Here is a 5,700-nt window from a genome sequence, read left to right on the forward strand (position 1 = left end):
AGGAGGATGAGTGTGCCACTGTACCGCACCTTTAGAGCAGATACAAGATGTAGGCAGTATGTTTAAGCCAGCACAAGTCACCTCAATCGTTGCCACAGGTAACACTAGGATAAGATCAGCTGAGTCGCGTCGGGAGATGAATCATGTCAATTGTTCAATTTCCCGCCTGATCGTTACGTAAAAGTGATATTAGGAAGTGCTGCCACATAGCGGTGACTGTTGGAAACGCTGAACGAATTGGAAACTGGAAAACATTGATAAATGTGTTCGTTGTTACGTAAAATACCTATGGATTCAGATTAGTATATCTCTGATAATTCGTTTAGTAATCTGTTACGTATTCGATATAAAGTAAGTTTGTTTCACTTTTATGGCAAATTGTCGCGTCCCGGCGCAGCCTCACTATACTAGAATGAAGTAAGTGCGAACTGCGTAGTGCAATCGGGACGTTAACGACAATGGGTTAGTTATAAATTGCTGTCAACCTATACATCGGAGATGAGAGGGAGAGAATCTCCTTGGCTTGAAGCAAATAAGTTTCCTGAAAATAGGCTACAGAATTGCAATAGGCAGAAAAGACTGGTTAGTTTCTATCAAGTTGACTCTCACATATACTTATGTGAGGTGTTGGGCCGTAAACCCCTTAGTAAGATTCAGTCTATTTATTCGGACTTGCTACTTCAAAGCTAATTGCCGGTACATATAAGAAACAAGTACAAAGGAATCACTTCTTCTTGGTTAGCACTGAAATCTCTCTAAGTAATTGAGACAAAGACTGACAGCCTCTGTTCAACACTATTCCAATGAAACTCTAAAAATCCTACTTGACCTGCAGTTCCTGAGTGTCCACCAGAGTCTATCACCGTCTTCTCGTAGTTGAAGTCTTTATCAGCTGTGAAATGATAATTAAATGAACACCCTACCTGCAAGCAGGCGTTGATACACTTCATTGGGGACATGTTGAAAATGTGTGCCCCGACCGTGACTCGAACACGGGATCTCCTGCTTACATGGCAGACGCTCTATCCATCTGAGCCACCGCGGGCACAGAGGATAGTGCGTCTGCAGGGACTTATCCCTTGCACGCTCCCCGTGAGATCCACATTCCCAACATGTCCACAACACTATATTCGTAGTGCGCCTAATAGATGTTTGCCCATCATACTCATTACTCGTGGCAGATTAATCTACCAAGCCCCGCACGAGTTCGGGCATAGCGTGTGCGTTCGCACAAGAAGGTCAAAGGCCGGGAACCCATATTTTTAACTTTATATGACGGTAGTATCTGTTCCCGAAAGCGGTGGCTCAGATGGATAGAGCGTCTGCCATGTAAGCAGGAGATCCCGGGTTCGAGTCCCGGTCGGGGCACACATTTTCAACATGTCCCCAATGAAGTGTATCAACGCCTGCTTGCAGGTAGGGTGTTCATTTAATTATCATTTCATTTCTAGCAAAGCTGCATGGTCATCCACGGTAACTGTTCTTTCGGGAACAGATTCTACCGTCATATATAGTTAATTTATCAGCTGTATCGGCTGCTATGGGCCTACTCGGCCCAGCTGACGACTCGTTGCGGAATCTCCAAACTGCCGGCACTGGCTCTCAATCTGCATCTTTGCCCCTAGCTATTCCGCTGCCTGGCCTGTTATTTCTTTTCTCATGTACCTGGGTGCACACGAGTTAATTTGTTTCACATGACCGTTTGATTTCTAAGTGATCGGACTGCACAAGAATGCCTATGGTTCCACAAGACACTCTCGTTTGCGCAAAAATGCCTTCGGTTCCACACGACACCTGTCGTGGCCCGTGAGCCGTGAGCCGTTGCTATAGAATGTTTACCAGACGCCACCGGTCGGCGGCGCATCACCTCACTGCCTCGAGTTGTGTTTGGTTCGCGCATCTTTTTAGGTATGTGCACTCACAGTTCTGCCTCAGATTATCCTCAGATTATGATCACACACCTCTCAGACAACATCGAGATTACGTAAGACAGTGCTGTGAGAACTATACGAAACTAGTACAACGCTCTTGAGACCGGTAGTGAATACTGCAGCCGGCCGGTGTGGCCGAGCAGTTCTAGGCGATTCAGACACGAACCACGCGACCGCTACGGTCGCAGGTTCGAATCCTGCCTCGGGCATGGATGTGTGTGATGTCCTTAGGTTAGTTAGGTTTAAGTAGTTCTAAGATCTAAGGGACTGATGACCACAGATGTTAAGTCCCATAGTGCTCAGAGCCATTTGAACTATTTTTTGAATACTGTAAACCATTTATTAGTGGAACAGAGAAAAAGAGTGGTTGCTGAGGAACAACTGGATTTAAGATCGTGATTATCTTGTTCTGGAATTTCGATCCGTCTCGATACAATTATGAACACAACAGGGTCGAATACACTTCAAATGTCAATAAATACTACATCCACGCGAATGCTTCGGTTAATGGCTCTTGTGACGTCATGGGAGTTGGAGGTCACGTGATCCCTGCTTATGGCATTCATGTTGCTTTTCATACATGAGGTCTTCTGTTCAAGATATCTCATTGCATTTGAGCTCAGAATATGTCCCGAGCTTTTCCAAAGAAAATGCTATCAATAATATTGAACCGTAGTTTTATGGCCACTTCTGCTGCCATTCTTATAGATTTCAGTGATCCTTTAGAATGTTATTTCTTCATTTAAGATATAGCTATCTATTTTGCAGTCTAAGGTCGGTCGCAAATTAAAACAACAGAGATAATCCTGTAAATCCTTGTGCAGATAATTTGCGCTAATTAACCTCGGACTTTTCAGTTCTGATGGAATGTAGTATCTCCCGCCAAATGTGAGATCCGGCTGAGGGGTTTCACAAGAGTCAATGCAGCCCTCATGGCACAACTGTCATTCGTTCCCATCTTCATGACAATTCTCGGCTGCATATTGCAGATACAACCAAGACGCCCCTGCATGGTTTTCGGTGGGAACTGATGATTACCCACCATACAGCGGAGACTTCGGTCCCTATGATTTTCATCTCTTCGCTTACGTGAGCCGTTGAGTATGAGAACAGCATTTTGGCACAGACAACGAGCTGCAGAACAACGCCGGCCGGTGTGACCGAGCGGTTCTAGGCGCTACTGTCTGGAACCGCGTGACTGCTACGGTCGCAGGTTCGAATCCTGCCTCGGGCATGGATGTGTGTGATGTCCTTAGGTTAGTTAGGTTTAAGTAGTTCTAAGTTGTAGGGGACTGATGACCTCAGCAGTTAAGTCCCATAGTGCTCAGGGCCATTAGAACCATTTGCAGAACAGCACCGGGCAAACCAGAGGTTGCAGCCTTTTACAACGAGGGTATTTGGAAGTTGGTACCATGCTGCGACAATTGTCTAATTTGGATATGCAACTAAATAGATACGTAGCATGAAGTTGTAGCTAAATGTTACAAAAGAAAGAATTTTGATTTACACTGTGGTTTCCACGTCGCGACGAATCGCAGAGTGAAAAAAATTTAGCAGTTGTAGTGTATATTGTACAATAGCTGGTATTTTTCTAGACTCTGTACGATATCCAAGTAATTGCTTTCTGAATAATACTTGTGTCTGACAATCAGTGTTGCCCAAGACTTAGGCACTGAGAACTATTTCTGAAGGTTTGGGCACATTTGTGGGAAATCGGTGTCGAATTGCGTGCAAGTTATAGAAGCACTTGATTAACATTTCAATAGAGATGCAAAGCCGAAAAACCTTTCGGCAGCTGCTGGGGCAGATCTCATCGTGTAGACGACCTCCCGCACGCCACTCCTAATTTTTTTGCCGGCTGCGGTATGAATGGCGCGCTTTTTGCTTGCCGTGTAATTTTCGTCGGTGGTTGGGAACTGCCGAGGGGGGGAGTCATTGTGCGGCCGCGCGTGTTGCCACTGCGAGCGGAATCCGTAGAATGCGGCCGGGAATTACAGACGCGCCTGTACAGTACAGGGTCGCGGCGCGCCGGTCGCCTCCTCATTAAAACGGGATGCGGGGCCTGGCCGCCACACATAAGGCAAGTACCCCCTCCACTCCACCCCCAACTCCCCACCTCGTCCGCACCTCGCACCACCGACCGAACTAGCAGGCGACGAGAGCGCCCTGGTACCTGCACTGCACTCCAAACTGCACACCTGGTAGCACGCCTGCTCTCAACGTGTCTGCCCTAAACGACCAGCAGCAGCTCGTCACACGCTTTTGTTTCTCACGGGCCGTTGTAATTGTGGAACGAAAAACAGTGAGGTGACAGAAGTCCTGTGACAGCGATATGCACATGTACAGATGGCGGTAGTATCTCTCATTTGTACTCAGATCAGAAAAGGTTTCGAGCGTGATTATAGCCGCACGTCGCAAACTGACAGTCGTCGCCGGACATGGGGGTTGCCCCCCTCTACCATCCTCCACACCTACAAATCCTTAATCTGTCCCATCCTCTGTTATGCGAGTCCCCAGTCCCAGCTGGATCTCTGCCCCCTCCCCCCCCCCCCCCCCCCGAATTCTGTAAGTCCCTCCAGATCCTTTTGCATCATGCACTACACCTCGAATTCTGCATACGCCTCCCGTCCCCCGCGTGGATCCTCTATGACCTCATTCCTTTCCCCCATCTACCACTGTTCCTCGAACATCTCCACATACTCTACACCTCCCTCCGCTTTGATCCCCCTCACCCCCAGGTAGCTCCTCTCCTCTCCCGTCCCTGCCCCCTGCCATGCCTTCACTGTTGTGCCTCCCCCCCCCCCCTACTCTCCATCTCTACACCCTTCATCTCCTTTCTCAAGGTGGCTTCCATCAACTCCCATCCCGGATGAAGCCCTCTCTCCCTCCATTTATCACTCCTATCAACTCTGATCCTCAGCCCCCCTCCTTTGCTCCGTCCTTTCCCTGGGCTACCTCTTGCCCCCATCCATTCTGTGTTTCTATCTGCCTAACCTCTCCCTACCTCCCTTCTCCCTCCCCCCCAAGTCTTTTTGTATTCCCCTCCTCTGCCTTTCCCACTCCCTGTCACGTGTGCCCAGCACCCCCCACCCCTCATATGGGTCCTCATCCTCCATTGGCACCTATCCTCCCTCCCCCCTTCGCTTTTCCTCTCCTTCCCCCTTTTTTATCTTCCCATCTCTGTCCTGTTTTCCTCCCACCTGCTCTTGGCTGTGGTATGTCATATTTGCCAACCTTTTAGTGCAGTGTTCCAGTGAATGTTCAGTGCTGTTTCATCTTTCCAAGTGTTGTGAACAGAAACCATGCTGTCACTGGGTGTACATTTTATGTCTTTTGCGAACAGAAACCAGACTCTCGCCGTATTTTTTAATTGTCTGTCTATTATTTTACCTGTCTGCTTCATATGTATTTTATTAGCATCATCATCACTTTGTTCTATGTTTTAAGTTCCACGATTTTTTCGCCATGTTACCATTTAAGTCTCCGATTTCATCGCCTGTTTTTATTATATATTAATTTCACCTTTTTAAAACAAAGTCTGTAGGCTGAAGAGCGGCATACTACGCTGCTGCCAGCCTGCTCCCTTCGCGGGGAATCGAAATTGAATAATGAAAAAAAAAATTAACAGTCGTTGAAAGTGGAATGGTCGTTGCAGTTGGACGCATGGGACATTCCATTTCGGAAATCGTTAGGGAATTCAATACACAGAGATCCAAAGTGTCAAGATGGTGCCGAGAATACCAAATTTCAAGAATTACGTCCCACCACG

The sequence above is a fragment of the Schistocerca nitens genome, chromosome 5 (genome assembly GCF_023898315.1).
Source record: "Schistocerca nitens isolate TAMUIC-IGC-003100 chromosome 5, iqSchNite1.1, whole genome shotgun sequence".
Classification (NCBI taxonomy): domain Eukaryota; kingdom Metazoa; phylum Arthropoda; class Insecta; order Orthoptera; family Acrididae; genus Schistocerca; species Schistocerca nitens.